The sequence below is a fragment of the Chiloscyllium plagiosum genome, chromosome 9 (assembly GCF_004010195.1).
Source record: "Chiloscyllium plagiosum isolate BGI_BamShark_2017 chromosome 9, ASM401019v2, whole genome shotgun sequence".
In the NCBI taxonomy this organism is placed as follows: domain Eukaryota; kingdom Metazoa; phylum Chordata; class Chondrichthyes; order Orectolobiformes; family Hemiscylliidae; genus Chiloscyllium; species Chiloscyllium plagiosum.
The window spans coordinates 38,132,598-38,156,878 of record NC_057718.1 but is presented as its reverse complement, the minus strand read 5'-3'; the positions used below and the strand labels follow the sequence as shown (position 1 = coordinate 38,156,878).

Here is a 24,281-nt window from a genome sequence, read left to right as displayed (position 1 = left end):
GGGGAGAGAGTAGCATAGAGTACAATGGGTGAGTGGGGGAGGAGATGAAGGTGATAGGTCAGGGAGGAGACGGTGGAGTGGATAGGTGGAAAAGGAGCTAGGCAGGTCGGACAAGTCCGGACAAGTCAAGGGGACAGTGCGGAGCTGGAAGTTTGAAACTAGGATAAGGTGGGGGAAGGGGAAATGAGGAAGCTGTTGAAGTCCACATTGATGCCCTGGGGTTGAAGTGTTCCTTTATGCCTCTCATTACCAGGTACATCTCTATCAAGTCACCTGTCTTCCTTCTTCTCTCCAGTGTGAAAAGCCCTAGCTGACTCAACCTCTCTTCCTAAGACAAACCCTCCAATCCAGGCAGCATCTTGGTACTGAGAATGCTGCTTTTGCACAACTGCAGCACCTAATAAAAGGAGCAGGTGAGAATTCAATGAGGAACTTCTAAAAGCCAATTTGTAGTCCTAAAGAAAAGATGAAGAGCAGCCCTGGGGAATGGAAAGGAAGGGAGAGACAGACAGACAGACAGATAGACAGGCAGAGTGCACATGCCATTTTGGCCCTTGCTTCAGATGTAAACTTTTAGCCACACAGATTTTCCAGGGCAAACAAATGGCAAGGATATCTGGAAAAGTGAGGCCTTGTTACCACATGTAACTTCAGTAGCACACAAGTACCTGCACAAATCCACGTGCTGGTTAAAAGAACTCAACTTTTTGCAGAAGCTAGTTCATATCTCTGAATAACATATCCGGCATATATAAAACCATCACAGGTGAATGGAACTTAATAGAAGCTGACTTATGTATCCACAAAATTAGAGATCTGTGGCTCGGTTGTCAATTGTCTGCAAGAACAGAACCAACGGAATAAGAATTTCTGGCACCTAAAGTTGGGAGGACCTTCACAGAGCAAAAGGCAAAGGAGACTGAGCCAACTGCACACTGGGGTAAAAGAGAACAAAAGGCCCAATTTCATAACGAAAGGAACACTGAGAGGAAGCAGAGTTAAGAGAAACTGTAGCAACTGAGTACAGAGATTTCAAAAGTGATACATGGGGGAGGGGGGAACAAAAAAAAAGAGAAGGATAAGCTGATGTAGAGCACTCAAGACCAGAGTGATGACAACATGCCAATAAATGTGGGATAGGTAATACAGGTCAGAGTTCTGAACAAGTTGGGATTTCTGGGAGATGAAGGATGTGAAGCCAGCAAGGATAGTCATCTGATGAAGTCTGAAAGTGAAGAAGTGGATAAGGATCTCAGCGGCTGAAGAAAGGCGGAAGTAGGAAATGCTGCAAGTGGTTATAGACAGGAAGTGGGTTTCAAGCTCAATTCAGGTCAACATGATCTCTCGCATTCGGCAGTCTGATTCAAGCTGATAAAGTGCATGGGAAGGAATTAGAAATCAGTGGCATGAAGCAAATATTGAGGCAGGGAGTAAAGATGAGTATGTCAGGATACTGAGTTACAAAACCACGAACTAATCATTCACTCACAAGGTGCAACTAAGTTGGTGAAATTTGGAATATTCCCACTACAATACAAATTTGTTGAAGTCAATTTCAACTCCCAGGAAACATCAAGGTCAATTTTAAAAAGAAAACTACAGTATTTCTGTTCCAGTTACTTCAAGATACAAATGGTTATATTCCTTCAGATATTAGAAAATATTTAAAGAATGATAGATGTGTTAACTTCAAGCACTCAGGATCATTTTTTTTAAAAATGAGAGTGTCATGTATTCAACAATCATGGAACAAAGAGCAGATTCCGGCATTCCATTAGTCTGAAACTTAATTTTAGCTACTTTAGCTTTTCATTGTATTACTCACTGGTTTATTGTCCACGTAGCCAGGTGTACATCTTTGGCTGTACATGTTCGATCAAAGATCAGAGTGGACCAGCAGTTGTCAGTAACAGCTTGATTTGTGCAATCATAAAAATACTAGATGATCCCTCTTACTCTATCCACCAATCATGTTCATGCTGACTTAAAGCAGGCCTGACATACAAAGCTTTTTTGCAAAGAACCAACAGCTCATTGAACAATCCTCATCTATGACGCCCAAGTTGATGAAATGAGCACACAACTTAACACTTTGCCAACAGTGCTGTATACTGGCAATTCTAAGTACATTTTAAAATTTTATACTGTAATCAGGATTGAACTTTGATCTGGCTTAAGATGACAACTAGAACAGAACTGAGACAGAACTCATCAACATCCCATAACCAGTGGGAGTGCTGTGCCAGAAGTCAATATTTCCTCACCCAACTATTATCCTTACAAAAACATGCTGGGAGGAAAATGTAAAGCAAGCACGGTGGCACCGTGGCTAGCACTGCTGCCTCACAGCGCCAGAGATCCGGGTTCAATTCCCACCTCAGGCAATTGTCTGTGTGGAGTTTGCACATTCTCCCCGTGTCTGCGTGGGTTCCTCCGAGTACTCCAGTTTCCTCCCACAGTCCAAAAATGTGCAGGTTAGGTGTGTTGGCCATGCTAAATTGCCTGTAGTATTAGATGAAGGGGTAAATGTAGGGAAATGGGTCTGGGTGGGTTGAGCTTCGGCAGGTCGGTGTGGACTTGTTGGGCCAAAGGGCCTGTTTCCTCACTGTAAGTAATCTAATCTAATCAAAAAAGGATTCAAATTCCATATCTCGACTAACTCAAACATAAAGCACCTACTGATTAAAGAAGGCAACAGTGTGTCATAGAAACATACACCAACTCCCTACATTATCACAAATCAAATGACTACTTAAATAGTCATAACAATAGCTGCTACATGAATGCAGCTTCTTCCACCTTTCAGGTGCATGCTCTGGGAAAGGATGACGGTTAGCACATTACTTATCATCATAGCTCTTGCAAGAACGTAAAGTGACCCATACTCCTACAATGTAATACAGGTAAATAGAAGCAGAACTTTCAGTGACCACAGACACTTCTGCATGTACAGGAATTTTGGTCTGATCCCCTGCCACTAAATACTATACCAACACCAGAATACTGGCTATAACACCTCACGAAGAACAATGTCGAACAGACTCACCAGAATGATATAGGGTTGAATCATAAAGGTGATCACAAAGATTAGGCCTGTATTCAATAACAGTTAATTGAGGTGTTAAATTTTTTTGTTAATATTTGTTTATGTGATATGGATGTTGCCAGCAATTTGTCACTTAACCTCAGTTACCCTTAAAGTGGTAATGAGTCAACTTCCTGATTCACTGCTGCCCAACTGTAGACACACATTGTAATTAGGAGGAGAGTTGCAGGATTTTTATGAAACCAAGAAATATTTCCAAGTCCCAAAGTTACATGGGTTGGAGGAGAACCTGGAGGTGGTGGCATTCCCATGCATCTGCTGCTCTCGTCCCTCCAGGTGACAGAACTCATAGGTTTGGAAGCTGCTGCTGAGGGAGGCCTGATGAGTTGTTGTAGTGACGCAACTCCTACCCTGCACTGCTGGAAGCAGTGAGTGAAGAGGTTGTCAGTCAATCATTGCTTTAGTCCAGATGGAGCTTCTTCATGTCACTGGAAATGCATTCATCCACATCAATGGAGAGTATTCCATTATATTCCTGACTTGTACCTTGAAATTTCTGACTTCTGGGAAGTCAGGAAGTAAGTTCCCCCTGAAAAATTCCTAACTTCTGACCTCCTCTGAAAACTTCCTGTTGGCGCATTTAAGAATCTATCCAATATTAACCCCCCAAAATGTTGATAGTAATGGCGGTGAACTGCAAGGGATGATTGTCAGATTCTCTCTCACTGATAAAAAGAAGTTGATAGCTTCTGTCCATCTATCTTATTTTCTCTAGTGGCATATATACAAAATGGAGATGTAGTTTAGCCAGACTTTGTACTCACAATGTCAAGGATTCTGAGAAGGCAGGCAAAGAAATAAAGTTTAAACCACAATCAGATGAGCTATGATCCTATTCAATTGCACACGAGACGCATCGTGCTAAACAATCTCTGGATGGTCCTATGTTTTATGATCTAATGATGAGATCAGTGTGGGAAAACTGATGTAGATGATTAGCAAAGATCCAACTAAGTGATGGAATATGCTCAATGGTGCAAATGCCTGACTCCTGCTGCTATTTTCTAATTTTCTATGTTGCAGTAAACTTAGAGCTTATTCGATTCAAGTGTGACATCAGCTACAGCAATTAAGATTTTCCATTGGCAAATGCACGAAAGGGAGTCATAACATAGACAAGCAAATTCAGTTAACTTGAAACACATAAGTATAAACTAAATTAATATCTGAAGAGGTTTCAGGGACTGAATAGCCTATATTTGTTCCCATGTTCCTTCTTAACAAGTAACCCAATATCTTGGTGTTCTGAAGTAGTATCAGTGGAGCTGAAACATAAATTCTGCTTTCTCTCCACAAATTCTGCTCGACCTGATGAGTTTTTCCAGCATTTTCTGTTTTTGTTTCAGATTGCCAACATGTGCAGTTCTTTGTTATATTCACTCAATCTCTCATTCCTTTTAATAAGAACAAAACACTGTATGCTACAAGTCTAAAACAAACAGAAAAAGCAGAAACTCAGGTTTAGCAGTGCTTGTGGAGATAGAGACAGTTAATGTTTTGAGTCCAGTATGACTCCAGACCTGCTGAGTTTCTGCAACATTTTATGATTGCCTCACATGCATGTTCCCTGAATCAGGTAACAAAAATATGGAAAATTGTGAATGTTTCCCAGCAGAACAAAAATATCAGACATTATTACACACTCGCACTTAAATATTTCAGTTTTCCATTTTAATGTCTGGTTTGACATTTGTTTTGCAGAGATTTTAATCCGATAAACTCTGAATTTTTTTAAATTGGAATGTCTATAGATAGAGTGTAATTAAGTGTAAGCAATTTGCATTTGCTTCTTTTTACCCTTAGTACAGGGTCATCTTCAGGTTTAGCGCAGACTTCTTTCCAGATGAATTCTACTAAGATGCAGTTTGGTCAATGTTGCAATCGAGTGAACAATGACTTTATTGTACACCTACGTTCGCCTCACCCAAACAATACGAAATGCATTTCACGTGTCCGTCCTATCAGACGGGAATGGTGCGCTCAACTACAGAGTTCATGGGTGTCTGTCATTCGTATTTAATGTAAAACATTCACACCCATTCAGAAAGCAACCCAACAATGAAAAAACGCTGTGACAAGTTGAAGGATCGAACTTCTGCTTTAAACTCCAATGAAATCAATACACACTAACTCCCGCCCCTTTTTTAAGAGCCCCTTCTGTAAAAAGACAAATGGGATGGGGTAGGGAAAAAAAATCAACTATCCTACAAAAATGACGTTCTTCACTGTCACATACAGGACACTCGCACTTTGCAAATTACTAAGCAGGGTTCAAACTAAAAAAAACAATGCACCCCCACCAGTGGTCCCAAAAGGAGAGGGTCGTCTGTTAACTGCCCTTTCCTGGGCAAGTGGTCAGCCCAAAGTCTGCCCATCGGAATGTTTCTGGACACAGCAGCAGATCTGTCAATCACTCAGGTAACTGCAGCCTCTCCCCCACCCATCCTGACTGTACTTCTACACCAATGCAACCAGCAATAGCGCATGGAAGGCCTCTCCCTCACTGCATACCGGGAGTTTGCGGGGGGAGGGAACGAAACTTCCAGCGACAATTTTAAAATTTGCAAAAACGCTTTTTAATTTGCACCTACCTTTTTGCACTTAAATCTTTCGCCCCCTCCTGCAGCGCAGCGAAAAAAATAATCGCTCCCTGACAGGAGAGCAGAGTTTGGTCTGCACTTTGTAAAAAATAAATTGCTGTTTCTCCAAACGAGCTGATGTTTTGCAAGAAATTGGCGGGGGGTTGCCCTCCCCTGACTCCGCTTAGGCGCGACACTTTGGCCCGGTACAGTCCGGTGCATGGCATCCCCAGAACGGATAAGACCGTGCGGCCATGTTTAGCAGAATATCGTGCCCGCTCTCGCAAAGTTTTCTCTCTCTCTCTCACCGTCCCACCCTCCTCCCCATGTCGTCGGGAGGCGGCCGCTCCTTCCGACGCGCTCAGGGTTGTCTGCGCGCGACAGACAGCTCGAGCCTCCCAACTGCCCGGGTCCCGGGGACTGTGTGTGTGTGTGTGTGCAGCTGGCCCTACTCGCGGGCGGTCAAGCAACAACTGAAATAACAATAATAATAATAATGATTCTCCACCGCCGGGATAATCGAGTGAGGGCTCTCCTCTCGCAAAGCGGGAGGTAAAGGTGCCCAAGCCTTGCCTCTTCTCCAACACGTTGCAACATTTCCCAGCCTGCGGCCCCAAGGCTCGTTGCTGTTGGTGCTCTGGTTTATCAAGGGGAAGAACAGGTGGCCAACATTTTCATAGCAATAACGTGCATTTGTGGGAGGCGCGAAACATTTCTTGCATCGTGCCTGGAATTGCAGCCAGGGGTTTCTGCTGAACCCAGGAATGGCCAAAGCCAGCCAGGTTGTCTTCAGGGTTTCTGGGAACCTTGCAAAGCTATTCATTTCTTTTTTCTTTTTTAAAAAAAAAGCAGTCCTCGGAGAAATTGCCCCTAGTGTAAACATTTTTCAGTAGTTGACAGAATTTATCCACTAATCCCTGAACCAGATTGGTCAGGAAGGTTAGGAGAAAGTGAGGACTGGAGATCAGAATAGAGAGTGTGGTGCTGGAAAAGCGCAGCAGGTCAGGCAACATCAGAGGAGCAGGAGAGTCGACCTTTCAGGCATAAGCCCTTGATCACGACTGATCAGGAAGGCCTCAGATTTGGCTGTAAGGACCATCCAGCCTGCACGATCTTGAGCACACTCCCCATTCCACCTGGAAAACATAACCGTCTGAAAGAGACAAAGAACCAGCTTCAAATCCAGGTCAATTATATTGGGGAGGGGGCTAATCAGGATTCTCTTTTACCGACAAACTGAACTGATGAAATGTTTCACATAAAAGCAAAATATTCTGGATGCTGGAGATTAGATTAGATTACATACAGATTAGATTAGATTACATTACAGTGTGGAAACAGGCCCTTCGGCCCAACAAGTCCACGCCGACCTGCCGAAGCGCAACCCACCCATACCTCTACATTTACCCCTTACCTAACACTACGGGCAATTTAGCATGGCCAATTCACCTGACCTGCACATCTTTGGACTGTGGGAGGAAACCAGAGCACCCGGAGGAAACCCACGCAGACACGGGGAGAACGTGCAAACTCCACACAGTCAGTCGCCTGAGGTGGGAATTGAACCCGTGTCTCTGGCGCTGTGAGGCAGCAGTGTTAACCACTGTGCCCACTGATCTGAAATAAAAATAAAATGTTGGAGAAATTAAGCAGGTCTGGCAGCTTCTGTGGTATGAAAAAGTTAACATTTCAAGTCCAGTGATTATTCTGAGTTCCTGCTGAGAAGGGAGAAGGAAAATTGGACAATCAATTTGCTACCACCATCCATATTCAATTTCACCCTCAGTCTCTTAAGACCTATCCAGTTCCTCTTTTATATAAAAATATTGGCTGGACTCCAAAGAAATTCAATGTATTGCCAGCAGGTGCCACAATTGCTGAAAAGGCAAATTTCTGCATCAACGTGACAGTTCATTCCAACGAAACTCCAACTGTATTTTTTCAGCTAAAATTTAACTTTAATAATAATCTAAATCAGTCTGATAAATTGCTAAACAATAGTTGTCAGTCCACATCAGCAGGAAAGAGTTGGGAAGATATACAAGCATGGACCTGCATATAGTGATTAAAACAAATTCCATCCTTACCTGTTCCCAGCAATAAGATGCTCAGTTTGATCTCCAACCTACCAGTTACAGTATTTTGAGTTCAACTTGGGAGACACAGAAATTTGGGTGTACCTATTTTTGAGTATGAAGAGGGTACTAGAACAATAATGTTAAGGGCTAACTTGGAACCATATATCAGACATCAATGTAATGCAGCTTATATGTAGACAGTCCATCAACAGGTATAACAGCCGAGTGCTAACCTCAGTGAATTTGGGGATTAGATCCAGTCAGGAATTGGGAAATCAGGTAATGTCAAGACAGGGATAAGCAGGGCTCAGAACTGAGTGATCAGGAACTAAGACTCACGTTATGGGTCCATGTTGAAGATGGACAGTAATGGCAGCAGGAATCGGGCTGGAAAAAGTGAGGATTTGAAGCTTGGATTGGCACCTCCCTTCAATGCTAATGCACACAATCACAAGAGTATGTACCATCAACACAAATCACTGCAGCAACACACCAAGACTCTTCCAACAGTACCTTTAAAACACACAACCTCTACTATTCAGAAGGCCAAAGTCAGCAGATGCATTGGTCTTCCATCACATGTAATTTCCCATCTAAGACACACACTATCCTGACTTGAAACTAAATTGCCATTCTTATTATTAAGAGATTGAGGGTTGATCTTATTGAGGTTTATAAAATCATGAGGGGCATAGGTAAGGTGAATGACAACTGTCTTTTCCCTCGGATGGGGGAGTTCAAAACTAGGGGGTATATTTTTAAGGTTAGAGGAAAAGGATTTAAAAAGGACGAGGGACAATTTTTTTTAAGAGAGTAGTTCATGTGTGGAAAAAATGGCCAGAAAAAAAAAGTGGTGGATGCAGTACAGTTACAATGTTTAAGAGACATTGAAAAGGAAAAGTTTGGACGGATATGAGCCAAGCACAGGCAGGTGGCACTAGTTTAGATTGGAAAAATGGTCAGCATGGACCGGATGGACCAAAAGGTCTGTTTCCGTGCTATATGATCTAGGACTCTATAAAGAAATAATATTGGGCAGACCACCTGGCATTGACCTCGGCAGTGAAAAAGACAAAGGGAGAAACAGCCCTGAACATCCTGCAAAGTACTCCTTACTAACTAATCATATCTTATAGAGAAGGTTCTAGACACCACAATCAACATCCCTGGGTATGTCCTGTTCCACTGGCAGGACAGATACAGCAGAGGTAGCAACACAGTGGTATACAGTCGAGAGGAAGTTGCCCTGGGAATCCTCAACATTGTCTCTGGATCCCATTAAGTCTCATGGCAACAGGTTAAACATGGGCAAAGAAACCTCCTGCTGATTTCCATGTACCATCCTCCTTTAGCTGATGAATCAGTATTCCTCCATATTGAACAATCCTTGGAGGAAGCACTGAGGGCAACAAGGGCACAAAACGTACTCTGGGTGAGGGATTTCAGTGTCCACCAACAAGAGTGGTTCAGCAGCAGTACTACTGATCGAGCTTGTCCGGTCCTAAAAGACATATCTGCTAGACTGTATTTGCAGTAGGTGGTGAAGGAACCAACAAGAGGGAAAAACATATTTGACTTCATCCTTACTAGTCTGCCAGCTGTAGATGCATCCATCCATGACAGTCCAACTGTGACCACCACACAGTCCTTATGCAGACAAAATCCTGCCTTCACATTGAGAATATCCTCCATCATGTTGTGTGGCACCATCATCATGCTAAAATGGGATAGACTTAGAACATATCTCGCAACTCGACCTGGGTATCCATGAAGTGCTGTGGGCCATCAATAGCAGCACAATCCACAACTGCATGACCCAGCATATTTCCCAGTCAACCATAACCATCAAGCCAGGGGATCAATCCTGGTTCAAAGGATAATGCAGGAGGGCATGCCAAGAGCAGCACCAGGTTTATCTGAAAAGAGGTGTTAACCTAGTACAGCAACCAAACAATATCAAAAATCATAAGCAGCAAGTGATAGACAAAGCTAAGCAATCCCCCAATCAACGGATCAGAACTAAGCTCTGCAGTTCTGCCACATTCAATCGTGAATAGTTATGGACAATTGAATAAATCACTGGATGAGGAACTCCACAAATATCGCCATTCTCAACAATGGAAGAGCCCAGCACATCAGTGCAAAAGATAAAGCTGAAGTAGCAGTCTTCAGTCAGAAGTGTCAAGTGGATAACCCATCTCGGCCTCCTCCAATGGTCCCCAGCATTATAAATACCATTCTTACGCCAATTCAATTCATTCCACGTGATATGAAGACACAGTTGGAGACACTGGATAATGCAAAGGCTACAGGCACTGACCACTTCCTGGCAACAGTACAGAAGACTTGTGCTTCAGAACTCGCTGCTCCCCAAAGAAGCTCTTCCAGTACGGTTACAACACTGGCATCTAGCCGACAGTGAAAAATTGCCGAGGTATGTCATGTACACAAAAAGCCGGACAAATCCAACCTGGCCAGTTACCACCCCATCTTCGGGAAAAGACACTTGTCATTCACCTCATCTATGCTCCTCATGATTTTATAAACTTATATAAGGTCACCTCTCAACCTCCTGCGCTCCAATGAAAAACGTCTTAGCCTATCCAGCCTATTTTTATATCTCAAACTCTCTGTTCCCGCCAAGATCTTGGTAAATTCTTTCTGAACTCTCTCCAGTTTAATAATATCCTTCCTATAATAGGGTGACCAGAACTAGACACAGCAGTCCAGAAGAGGCCTCACCAATATCCTGTATAATCTCAACATGACGTCCTAACTTCTATATCAAAGGTCTGAGCAATGAAGGCAAGCATGTGAAACCTTCTTTCCCACTCTGTCTACTTATGACACAAACGTCAAAGAATTATGTACCTGAACGCCACATCTCTCTGTTCTCCAACACCACCCAGGGCCTCACCATTAATTATATAAGTCTTGTCCTTGTTTGTATTAACAAATGCAATGCCTCACATTTAACACATTAAACTCCATCTGTCACTCCTCATTGACACAATTGATCAAGACCTCCGTAATATTAGATACCCTTCTTGTGCGAATAGAACCCAAAACTAATTGAAAAACTACTCTAAATGCCAGTGTTACCTCACGTTTACGAAAGTTTCCTCAAATTTAGAATAAGTATATTTAACCATACTAATTTCAAGCAAATCATGCAAATTGCATCAATTTGAGATAGCAAGAAAGTTTCTCAAAACCCAAACCAGAGATCATATGCCACACTATCTTACTTCTCCCAAACAACAAGAAGGGCACCTTTCAAGTACAAAGTGTTTTTTTGTTGCATCATTTCTTTTTTGACCTTGAAATCTTTTGAAAATAAATCATACTTCAGATAGTTGGGCTCTCGGGGGCAGCATGGTGGTTAGCACTGCTGCCTCACAGCACCAGGGACCTGGGTTCGATTCCAGTCTCAGGCAACTGTCTGTGTGGAGTTTGCACATTCTCCCCGTGTCTGCATGGGTTTCCTCCGGGTGCTCCAGTTTCCTCCCACAACCCAAACAATGTGCAGATTAGGTGAAATGGCCATGCTAAATTGCCCATAGTGTTCACAGATATATAGTTTAGGTGCACGAGTGAGGGGTAAATGTAGGGGAATAGGTCTGCATGGGATACTCTTCAGAGGGTCGGTGTGGACTTGTTGGGCCAAAAGGCCCGTTTCCACACAGTAGGAATTCTCATTCCAAAAAAGTCAAATACGGTAGAATGGTATCACGCTAAGATTAGAACGAATTACCATTTTCAAGATACATCACAGTTTAAGGCAACATTTTGCTACATTTAAAATTATTAATGAAAGACAGCATTAATCCAACCAGTTAAAATTTATGCTTTTAGGTTTTCTTTCCCCAAAACTGTAACCAAGTGCAACAAAGCACCATGGAGAATAGATCCACATGAAAAAGCTGGGGATGTAGTTGTTAAGACTTTTGGCAATTGATACAACTGAATGGCTTGCGAGCCCATTTCAGAGAGAAGAGTCAATCACATTGCAGTGGGTCTGGATTCACACATAGGCCAGGCCAGGTGAGGTAAAAGACATTAATGAAGTAATTTGTTTTTTTTTCAACAATCAACAACAGTTTCATGGTCATCATTAGATTCTTAATTCCAAATTTTCTTTTTCAATTTAATTCAAATTCCACCATCTGCCTTGGCAGGTCCCCAGAACATAAGCCGAATTTCTGGATTCATAATATTGTAATAATACCACGAGGACATTGCTTCCCCTGCTTCAGACCAAACCAATCTTGAGGAGGGGACCTGAAACATATGGTAGGTGCATTAATTCCACATGCAAAGAGTCTAAAACCTGCTTCAGAGGTTGTCAAATGGCATTCTTTTTCATTCTTGCTTCATATGGTTGGTGGCGCAATTCCATTTAGAAATGTGTGTACTGCTTATCTGAATTGGACCCTTGATATTCTGAGTAGTCCAGACTGTGTTCACAGTATTTTGGTTTTATGTGAAATGGTCACTTGGTCAAGGTTACCAACAAGTGTTCACAGAATTGTATACCAAGCATGACTGGAGAAAGGAAAAGGAGAAGAGATAATACAACGATTTTAAACATTGTTTTGAGAACCAGTGAGCTGACATAAGGCAACACAATGGTTGGAGAAGAGCATGAAAGCAATAAAGTCCTATAAATTTGCATTGTTCACTTCGGGGACCAGTTTTTATTTTTAACCTCTATTGTTTTTGGGAGAAAACCCCCGGGGAGTTCTGCATGCCAGGAATTGATAGAACAGTGGTTACAAGATTAGTCAAATAATCCAAATAGCTTTAGAGTTTAAATTCCACCCAAACAGTTTTAAAAATTGAATTTACATTTAAAATGCAATTCTCTTAAAAAATTCTGCAACCACAAAGCTGAACATTATCATAAAATCCAACTTTTGGGAAGGTAGGGACTGTATCCAGTTCCAAACCAATGTTATTGATTTTTAATTGCTGTTTCAAGCAGCTTAACCAGCCGTTCAATTATATGAACAGTTACAACATTCATAGGCCATGAAGAAAATTCACAAAGTTCTCAGGGGAACTATGGATTGAAAACAAGATTCCAGCAACACTCATGATATTTACATCCAGAGAATGATTTTTCAAAATAATACCTTGTAGTATGGTTTTTTTCCATTTTCCTCTTTGATGATGCTAAATTCTCGAGGGCATATGATCATCAATTCTACTTAAGAATCCCCAACAAAATGCACCAGCAAATGCCTTGGCTGGCATTAGTTAAGTGTTCAATTCCTGTGTGTTTTCACAACATATTAAGGCAGGGTAGCTTATAACGATGGCATTTGATATCTTTGCCAAGCAGCCCATTGAGGGAGTTGCTGCACAAGTGCAATAAATGCCTTAACCTACTGAAGTACTGAATCTTTGAAAGAGCAATGACAGAAATGTCTGGTACACACAAGAAAAAAAAGAGGCTAGATAGAATGTGTGTGTTAATTTAAGAGTAACAATATAATTAGTGACAGAATTGGGTTTCATTGCAATATCCCACTCGAGTGGGTTATTCATAACACTGCAACATACAAAGAAAAGTCAATCAGATTACTGAGAGCTATAGCAATCCTAGACCATCTGTATAAGTTCAGCCTTTCAGAAAGGGAGAGAGAGATTTGGACAAATTCACTTTTCTCCTCAGTATATTTTTAGCTGCAACCATGGCAAAAAAATTAAACAATTCATGTAACTTGACTTTTTCAAACCTAAATGCCTTAAACATTTAACAAGAAAAGTCAATGTAAATATTTTGCCCCCAAAAGCCTGATACAAACTTTCAAAAGACATTATGCAATGCCAAATATGAGCCTCAGTTCTCTTTACAGTTGCTCCTGATCATGCTTTACCATTTCAATTGACAATTATATCTAAAACATACAAAAGAAAGGCACTTCTTAAAACTTAAAAAAAAACACACTGAAGCATACACTTCCACCACTTAGTGTGTGTGGTTTGTGGTCATTTGCAACACTTAAGTAGTTTCCATTACATTTCAGTTACTGTAATTTACACAAATCATATCACGCTCTAGTTGACTTGTTAAGTTACATCTGTTACAATATCAGAAAGAAAAAAATGGAAAATAAAACCTTCATTGTTGTTCAATGTTACTGTTTCCAGCTCAATGAAAAGTCTTCGATCCTAAATTCCTCATATACTTTCCTCCAGCAAACATTTATATTCTTCAGCAGCATCATGCACTTGTTGATATCTCCTGTTTATTCTGGCCTGTTCTGTGTTCTACTCACCCTTTAAACCACCATTGGTGGCAGCGTCTTTATCATGCTCCAGTGCACCCTTCCTTAAAACGTGCCTTTTAGCCACATTTTCAGTCACCCTCTATAATCATTTTCACAGATTCCTGTTAAGGACCAGACCAAACCCCCTCAAAATCTATTAAGAAGATAGTCTAGACCCTAGCATTTTTTTTATTTTGAAGGTCAGTGTAGGGCTTTGCATTCCAAATGTAAATTAGTTGGTCAAACTGTCAACTTTAAGCAAAACACACTATTTTTACACTACAGTTAATATACAGAAAAAATAAAAATAAAAGAATTAGCTTAACTGTAACTCTATCAAAATGGTTAACAAAATAATATCTATGCTGACCAAATTAACTGTTCTAATTGAGTAACATCTCAAAAACACACCCTTGTCAAAGGCAAGTTCAGTAAAATAGGTTATCTCACATGCAATTCTACCAGAAGGAAGAAAGCTCCAGCTTTTAGCCATTACAGAGAAAGGAATAAGAATTTCTGCATCTAGCTTCAAGACCCCAGAAAGCTAAAACTAAAACTCTCCTGGTTCTGTGGGAGCTTGACCTCACCCATTCAGACCACTTCTATTGTTCTAACTTTTTAAAAAAACCCAAGGTCTCAAAAGCTGTTTACTTTATTGGTGTTCAGCAGACTGCTTGGAATCGCTATATCAACCTTCCTTCATTAAAAAACCAGGACAAAATACACCTCTTAAAGCCATAGTATCGTCACACCTCCTCCCTTAAAAAGAATCATCAATATACAACGATGGTTTCCTTTAAAAAGCTGTTTAACATTACACCACTAGTACACTATCGTACATACACATTCAGTATTGCAGTCCATTTCAGTACATTTTTCCCACCACCGAATGCCTCCGTCTTCCTTCAAGGTCGCAACAATGCGTCAATTACATTCTCTCGTCCTGCCACATGTATAATTTTCAAATTGAATGGCTGCAATAATAAGCTCCATCTAAACAATCTAGAATTTTTATCCTTACATTTTTCCAAAAACTTTAAGGGGTTACAGTCAGTATGGAATATTCATGTTGATATTATTAAATTTTCTGGAAAAATATCCAATAGGTTTATCTTCTCATTTTCTTGCAAGAGTACAGCACCGACACCCACATCACTTCCATCGATAGCCACCTTGAATAGCTTTGTGTAATTAGTTGTGGCTAACACTGGGGCAATAGTTAAAACAACTTTCAGACTATCAAATGTTTTCTGATATTCCTCCGTCCACTGAAATTTCCTGCACTTCTTCAGCAAATCAGTCAGTGCAACAACCACATTGCTAAGACTCGATATGAACTTCTGATAAAAAACAATCCCAGGAAGTGTAGTATTTCCCTCTTCGTCAAACGGTATGGGAAACTCCCAATAACTTTTGTTTTCACATTTGGCTGGGGGTGGGGGGGGCATCTGTCCATTTCCAATCATGTGGCCCAGGAACATGACTTGGGCTTTTGCAAACCCACTCTTAGCCAGGTTTCTCACCCAAGCCCGACTCCCAAACTCGATTGAACAATTCCAATAGATGCTCCTCATGTACCTTCCATGCGTGCCTAAAAATCACAAGATCGTTGATGTACACCACACAACTGTGTAATCCTGAAATGACTTTATTGGTTAGTCTTTGAAATGTGGCTGGTGCATTTGTTTCGTACCAAATGGCATGACTTTAAACTGGTGAAGTCCATTTGGTGTCATGAAAGCTGAAATCTCCTTCCCTCTTTTGGACAAAGTTCCTGCCATTATCCTCTGAGCGAGTCCAACTGAGAAATGTAAGTTGCTTGTCCCATCTTCTCAGTACAGTCTTCCAAATGTAGAATAGGATATGAATAAGATTTTGTGACTCCACTGACTTTACGATAATCCACACATAATCATTGGGTACTGTCTGGTTTTGGCAGCATTGCTATGGGTGAGCTCCATTCACACAATTCACTTTGATTATGTGAAACCACTTCAATCTGGTTTCAATTTGATAAGGCCAACTAAACCTTGCCTTTAAAGGTTCACCTACCACTGGGAGTAACACAAACACTTGAGCTTTGGAAAGTCAAACTAGGGCAGGACTTTACACTTAATGGTAACATCCTGTTGCTGAACAAAGAGATCTTTGAGTGCAGGTTCATAGTTCCTTGAAGATGAAGTCACAAGTAGATAGGATAGTGAAGAGTGTGTTTCATATGCTTGCCTTTGTTAGTCAGAGCATTGAGTGTAAGAGTTGAGAGGTCATGTTGCGGCTGTACAGGACATTGGTTAGGCTACTTTTGGAGTATTGCATGCAGTTCTCATCTCCCTCCTCTAGGAAGGATGTTGTGAAACTTGAAAGGGTTCAGAAAAGATTGACAAGGATGTTGCCAGGGTTGGATGGTTTGAACTACAGGGAGAGGTTGAACAGGTTAGAGCTATTTTCTCTGGAGCGTTTATAAAATCATGAGGAGCATGGATAGGGTAAATAGGCAAGGTCTTTTCCCTGGGGTGGGAGAGTCCAAAACTAGAGGCCATAAGTTTCAGATGAAAGGGGAAAGATTTAAAGAGGACCTAAGGGGAAATCTTTTCATGCAGAGGGTGGTACATGTACGGAATTAGCTGCCAGAGGAAATGGTGGAGGCTAGTACAATTACAACATTTAAAAGAAAGACATGTGGATGGGTATATGAATAGGAAGGGTTTAGAGAGACATAGGCCAAATGCTGGCAAATGGTAGTAGATTAATTTAAGATATCTGGTCAGCATGGACAAGTAGGACCAAAGGATCTGTTTCCATGCTGTACAGCTCTATCTCCACTAGTAAAATCACAAATTTGTGATTTCTTGTCTGCTTCCTGTTTTATCACATGAGGTGCTACTTTCAAATATTGTCTAGCCAACTCAGCCACTCTATTTAACCTTTCCCTAAAAGTTGACACATAGTCTAAACATGTGGTCTCCGAACTGACTTATGAATTTCTCCTTAATTAATTCCAGTGGTCCTCTCACTTCATGCCCAAAAACTAACTCAAATGGACTGAGTTTAGTTGATTCATTAGGAGCATCCCTAATTGCAAGATGTACAAATGGAATTCCTTTACCCACTGTCTGGATAGTCTTGACTATAAGCCTTTAACATGGTCCTTAAAGTTTGATGTCACTGTTCTAATGGTCCCTGTGATTCTGCATGGCATACAGTGGATTTTAATTGTTTTATTCCCAAGCTACTTATAACTTCCTTGAATAATTTTGATGCAAAATTTGACCCTTAATCAGATTGCATTTTAGGTTGTCTGTATCTAGTACAAAAATTGAGTAAATCGTCTCCAGTCCTTTTAGCCATGACACTGCATAATGGAATGATCGATAGAAATCTTGTTGACACATCCATTGTGGTCAACAAATTTATTCCCACTTTTTGTTTTAGGTAGGGGTCCTACAAAATAAATTAAGACTCTTGTAAAAGGTTCCTTATTAAGCAGCTATTAAGGGTTCAGGTTTTATCACTGCCTGAGGTTTTCCAATTACCTGACACATATGTCCAGCAAAATTCAACTACATCCTTACGCAGTCCGGGCCAATGATTTTGTATTTTGGCTTGAGTTTTCCTTACTCCCAAATGACTTGCTACTGGTCAATCATGTGCTCTCCAAAACAACATCATTTTCCAACCCAGTGGTAATACATCTTGATGAATTACTGCCCATTTCTCATCTGCTTGAATATGTAATGGTCTCATTTTCCTCATCAAGGCTTCATTTGTAAGATAGTAACACTCTGAGATACATTCAGATTCTCCTTCTATGTCCGCTTTTTGATGCACCTGCTTTAGTTTTTCATCTTTCTGTTGTAATTCAACTAATTTCTCTGAACTAAAAGCATCCACTTGGTCCTCCACCTGTTCTTGTTTTTTTTCTAAACAATTTGAATAAACATTTTTTCTGATAATTTGAACTTCAACTTCCTTACCTTTATTCTTTAATTTTTCCTCTTGTTTCCACCTGTAGCTTTGTGACCTTGTTACTACACAGTCAGGAAAAATCCCAGGATATACATCATGTAACACCTCAGTTGCCTGATTTTCCACTGGCTTTTCAACATAGTAGCTAGCACTCCCACTTGTGTTTCCAAGGATAAACTATGTTTCTGGAACCGCAACAACCTTGCATTTTCTACCCAGTAAAACAAGCTGTGTGTCTGAAACAGAACAATCTTTTAAAGCTGTCTAAGGTTTTGTACAAAATGGAACATAATTGGCAAATGAATTTCAGGATGGAAATGATTGAGATAATTCATTTTAGGGGGGGAAATATGGAAGTCACTATCCCTTAGAGAATAAGAATCTAAATGGGATCAAAGAACAAAAATCTAGAGTAGTATATCAACCTGTTTTAATATGTCATGACAAGAGGGTCGGTGTGGATTTGTTGGGCTGAATGGCCTGTTTCCACACTGAAGGGAATCTAATCTAATCGAAACCTTCAGTGTGGGTAAGACCTAAACACAGACACTACCCCTCCAGGTAAAGGGAATTAGAATATTATCTTGTTGAATAACAAAACAGGTCAGAGGGGTTAAATGGCCTACTCCTGTATGTCCCACAATGTGCATTGTGCAAAGATTACTTGATGTGTTTCACCTATTTAACACTGTTTTAATTATGGAATTGACACTTTGGTGTACTTAGAGCTTTCTGTTTAGCCAACTGAAAGAATGGCAGAGTATAAATTTTATTTCAATGGATGTCATTTCAGTTTGTGATTGAATGATTGTGGTTCTATGGCTGTGTGATGTTTCTATATATGTAGGCAAGTATTCAGTGTATTTTCCCAGTATAGTAGTTGGGACGTCATGCTGAGGTTATACAGGACATTGGTGAGGTGTCGTCTAGAGCACTGTTCTGGTCACCCTCCTATAGGACCGATATTATTAAACCTGAGAGATTTCAGAAAGGATGTGCCAGGATGTTGCCAGAAATGGAGGGTTTGAGATATAAAAATAGGCTGGATATCGAGGGTTTTTTCACTGGAGTGTAGGAGGTGGAGGGGAGACCTTATTGAAGTTTATAAAATCATGAGGGGTACAGTTCTTTTCCCTGAGATGGAGGAGGTTCAAAACAAGGGGGGGTGGGGGGCATTTCAAGTTGAGAGGACAAAGATTTAAAAAGGACAACTTTTTTTAAAATAGTGGTAGTGCATGGACTGAATTGCCAGAGGAAGTGGTAGATGCAGGTATAGTTACAATGTTTAAAAGACATTTAGATAAATACATGAATAGGAAAAGGCTTTAAGGGATATGGGCCAAGCATGGGCAGGTGGGACTAGTTTAAGTTTGGGAACTTGGTTGACTAGTTGGACCGAAGTGGCTGTTTCAGTGCTGTATGACTCTATGACTTTTGTAACACTGCCTATTTTCATACCAGACATTGACGTGCTGAAATAAGAAGGTGGATGCCTGAACAGATGCATGAGTTAACTGAGATCCAATTGACCCAATGTCTGCAGGTGCCACTAACAGATATGACAGTCTGTCTGAGAGGTACTTCAATAAAATGGTGCCTTCAGTAAGTATACCAGATCAATGTGATCATGCAGTAATGCTAATACAATTATCACTCAGCTGTTGCTGTGCTTCTCAACACGTGGAACTGCTGGAATGCAGCGTTTTGTTATCTTCTTGTCCAAACATTTGAATCCATAGATGTGCAAATGTTCATGCAAAATACTCCTGTTGTGCCTTGGTTTGCTTCAATGACCAGTCAGTACTTGCCTTTATTGAGCACTGTAGTTATCATTTGTGTTGGTTCCTGAACAAGTCTGAATAGAGTGCCTTACATTTGGGCATTTGTATTAGTAGGTGTAGGCCATTCAGCCCCTTGAGCCTGAGCCACTATTCAATACACTGATGTGACTGTAGCCTTAAATCTACATTTCTACCTGCCTCTCATAATCTTTTACTCCCTTGCTTAACAAGATCTACCTCTGCCTTCAAAACATGTAAGGATTCTGCTTTCATCACGTTTTCAGGAAGAGAGCTCAAAAACACTCGTATCCTGTTGGGAAAACAAAACTGTCTCCCTGTTTAAATGTGCAACATCTGATTTTTAATATCGTGACCCTGAGTTCCAGATATTCCCATAAGAAAAAAAAACATACTTTCCACATCTGCCCTGTCAAGACCTCTCAGATCTCACATGTTTCAATCAAGTCGTCTCTGATTCTGCTAAATACCAGCAGTTGCAAGTCTAACCTTTCCGTATTTGATAATCCTTTCTTTCAATGGATTACTTTGGTAAACTGTCTACTCTTGAAATAGCCTTTCCTCTGCAAATTCCCTGAAAATGCTCAGCCTCCCAAAAGCTGTCCATCAATCCTACAACTCCAGATTTGAATAAAGTCTCCACTTCTTCCAAAAGTACCCTAACCCAAAGTTTCAAACATCGTTTCCTATGTCTGTGTTCAGGTGAAGATCCTCACGGGTCCTCTTTTGCAGCTTTTGACATTTTTGTCCATTCTCATCCAATGCCTTTCCTAAGTTGTTCAACTCAATATAATGACTACCTTTGCTTGGTTACCATTGCACCTATCCAATTGTTGTGAGGGGTGGAGGCTTTTCCGTCCACCTGGCTGTTGCCATAGAATAATCCCATGCTACATAGAGTATGGGATTATCAAACAGGAGTATTGGAACAAAGGCAGGAAAATAGAGTTGAGATGCAAATCAGCCATGGTTTCATACAACGGCAGCAGAACAAGCTTGAGACCAATGCTTAATCCTGCTAAGATCTGGTTTCTTCCTAATTTTAAGGTACATACTCAACAATGTCAGCTTCACTGTTCTGACAGATGACTCCTAACTCAACCTGTCCACCACCTATTTCAATCCCTCTCAGAACTCTATACTTTCTGATGAAAAATACTGTCACATCAGCATCAATTTTGTGAAATTAAATATGGAGAATATTCAAGCAACTGGCATTAAACAGGGTGCAGACTTTCAAAATAGGTTCAGAGGCTTTACTATTCATGAACCCCAACAAGGTACTCGCAGTCAATGGAAAAGGGGCCTTCAACTGGACACCCAAAATGTGTAATTTATTTTGTTCACTTGTGGGGTGTGGGTATCACTGGCTAGGTCAGCATTTATTACCTTTGCCTAGTTTCTCTTGAGGAGGTGGTGGTAAGCTATCTTCTTGAACTGCTGCAGCTTACCATCATCTTCTCAATAGCAATTTGGGATGGGCAATAAATGCTGGCACAGCCAGCAACACCCACATCCCACAAGTAAGTTAAAAGAAAACATAATAAGATTGAATAAGTTTTGTTTTGGTGGGTCCAACAGACTAATGTGATTCTTTTGACTATGGATTAAGGGAATTAGCATGCTTTTCACTGTGCATGTTGGTTTCCTTCACATTTTCAACCTTTACCCCTCTATATCACAGTAGAAATGTACACAAGACAATCAAATGTGAAAGTCTCCCTCTTATCTGTACACAGCCTCTCCATTGGCAAGTCGTCAGCTGTGCCTCCCTGTGGTGACACATATACATTGGGTCTCAGGGATCTTATGGCATAGTGGTACTGTTCTTACATTGGAGCCAGGAGGCTCAGGTTCAAATCCCATCTGTTTCAAAGGTGTGTAATAACAGTGCTGAACAGGTTGATTAGAAAATATCTAATCCCAGAGTTCAATTATATGTGAGCTGACGAATGCAGCATAACCTCTTGAATGTCCATATCTCAGGTGCAAGTGAGATAAGAAAATGGAGGCACTGATTATGTATGATTGGGAAGCATCCATTGATGAATGTTGTCCTCTGGTAAGGCTGAAATAAGCAAGCTGAAAACAAAAGCTCAACTGACTGAGAAAAAGTCCCAAACAAAAACAGAGATCAGCAAATTTCTCATTCTTCCTCGACAGTAAATAAGGCAGCAACTGCTATGCCAGAGAGAAGATCCTGAGCTACACCAAGCAACACTTAACACAAAGGTGACTGGCATGGCACAAACCATTGTCTTAGGACATTGAAGTCTGCCACCAAGGGTGTGGCTTCTGGAGAGAACACAAGATTAAATCTTGGCCAGAAGATAACTACCATAACTTCACCACCCTCTTTTAAGTCTCTTGTCTTTTAAAAGAAATACAAATGTAGTAACAGTTCCATATGTAGTACAAGTCATTCTGCTATGACTTGCATTTTGTTAATGCGAATTCTCTATAACACGATAGATGAACTGGGGAAATTCTTTCTAAAGCACAAGCTTTTAAAACGTATACCAATTATAATGCGTTTCTGGCCCCATCAGTTTAAATGGCGCTGCTATTACGCAATTTTCTCATAACAAAGGATTGCACGAGAACAGAACTACCGTGTTTAGATTAGATTAGATTAAATTAGATTACTTACAGTGTGGAAACAGGCCCTTCAGCCCAACAAGTCCACACCGACCCGCCAAAGCGCAACCCACCCATACCCCTGCATTTACCCCTTCACCTAACACTATGGGGCAAATTAGCATGGCCAATTCACCTGACCTGCACATCTTTGGACTGTGGGAGGAAACCAGAGCACCTGGAGGAAACCCACGCAGACACAGGGAGAATGTGCGAACTCCTTCTAGTAGAAGTGACTATTGCAGCTCAGTCAACCAACTGAAACCAAAAATTTCTGTTTTCACACTAATGATGCTTCTCTGAATATATTCTGGTATAGTCTCTGGCTGAAATACAGACTCAGGTTTTCACCTTGTCCTGTGGCAAATTAGGTAAGATTACCAATTGTAGTACTGTAAAAAGATGCAACTCTGAACAACAGTACATTAAAACAACTGCTCTGTTATGTAATACCCAACCAAAGATTGGAAGACCAAAGCTCAATTCACAATGAAAGATCATTTAACTCATTTTCGTGAGTCACATAGGCTTCATTATGACAGGCTAAACCACAGACAAACAAAAAAGTATCCAGCCAATGTTCTATCTGCTATCTTTAAACCAGTGACTCCTTTTGTTCAAAAGGAGTCACTGGGTATCCAAGATGGAGGAAGGGAAAACTTTCTGGCTATAACAGCTGCTCTTTTTTTGAGGTATTTTAGGTGTTGGAGGTGATTTCCTTGAATTCCAGTTGCAGCAATTACTTGTTTATAAACTGTTGCATTGTTTTGGAACTTTGGAGAGAAAGAAAAGTCAAAACAACAGCACTTTTAGAAAGGAGAGGGACAGACAAAGGCAGCACACGGTGAGGTCAGTGTAGGGGAGAGAGAGAGAGAGAAAGAAACCCACACTGCTAACTGACAGAGCAGTGAACCTGCACAGTTACTGCCTTTGCTGTTTAATTCATGTATCGCTGGACGTTGGAATGCGTCTGCGAAAATTAATAAACAGTGAAATTCACAACTGATCTTGGAGGAACCTTTTTGGGAGAGGTCACAGCACAGAAACAGATAAGTGGATATTTTAAGCGTGGCCTTACAGTAAGTCTGCAGTAGTGATTAGAGTGGGTTCTTTCTTGATTATATGTTTTATTGAGATATGTCTCTTGATTAAACTTAAAATATAAGCCATATATATTAATTTAACGTGGAGCAGTGTTTTGTAGAGGAATAAGGCAGTGCTAATTTCTGGGTCTCTAGATTGAAAGAAACAAAAATGGCCTTTAGTAGAGTGATATAATGTTCTTGTTGGAGGTGGGAGTTTAGGGAGAGTTTACAGGGGGTTACTGAGGATTATATCTGCAATAAATGCCGTTGGTTGCAAATCAATAGACAATAGACAATAGGTGCAGGAGTAGGCCATTCAGCCCTTCGAGACTGCACCCCCATTCAACATGATCATGGCTGATCATTCCTAATCAGTATCCTGTTCCTGCCTTATCTCCATAACCCTTGATTCCACTATCTTTGAGAGCTCTATCCAACTCCTTCTTAAAGGAATCCAGAGACTGGGCCTCCACTGCCCTCTGGGGCAGAGCATTCCACACAGCCACCACTATCTGGGTGAAGACGTTTTTCCTCATCTCTGTCCTAAATGGTCTACCCCCATATTTTTAAGCTGTGTCCTCTGGTTTGGCACTCACCCATCAGCGGAAACATGTTTCCTGCCTCCAGAGTGTTCAATCCTTTCATAATCTTATACGTCTCAATCAGATCCCCTCTCAGTCTTCTAAATTCAAGGGTATACAAGCCCAGTCGCTTCAATCTTTCAGTGTAAGGTAATCCTGCCATTCCAGGAATTGA

General features: G+C 40.9%; 1 protein-coding gene across 6 annotated transcripts in view; it reads right to left on the bottom strand.

Moving 5' to 3' along the window:
• The window catches only part of LOC122552789 (transcriptional-regulating factor 1), a 290,789-nt gene that overhangs the window by 227,096 nt on the left and 39,412 nt on the right, over nucleotides 1-24,281 (bottom strand). For 4 of the 6 annotated variants that reach the window (XM_043695722.1, XM_043695729.1, XM_043695727.1 and 1 more), the window contains exon 1: nucleotides 5,698-6,067. The exons of 1 other annotated variant lie outside the window; for it this stretch is intronic. The gene's annotated coding sequence lies outside the window, so the exon portion shown is untranslated. Of the gene's footprint in view, nucleotides 1-5,697; nucleotides 6,069-24,281 lie in introns of those variants that run through there. One more of the 6 variants, XM_043695728.1, reaches the window with a different exon arrangement.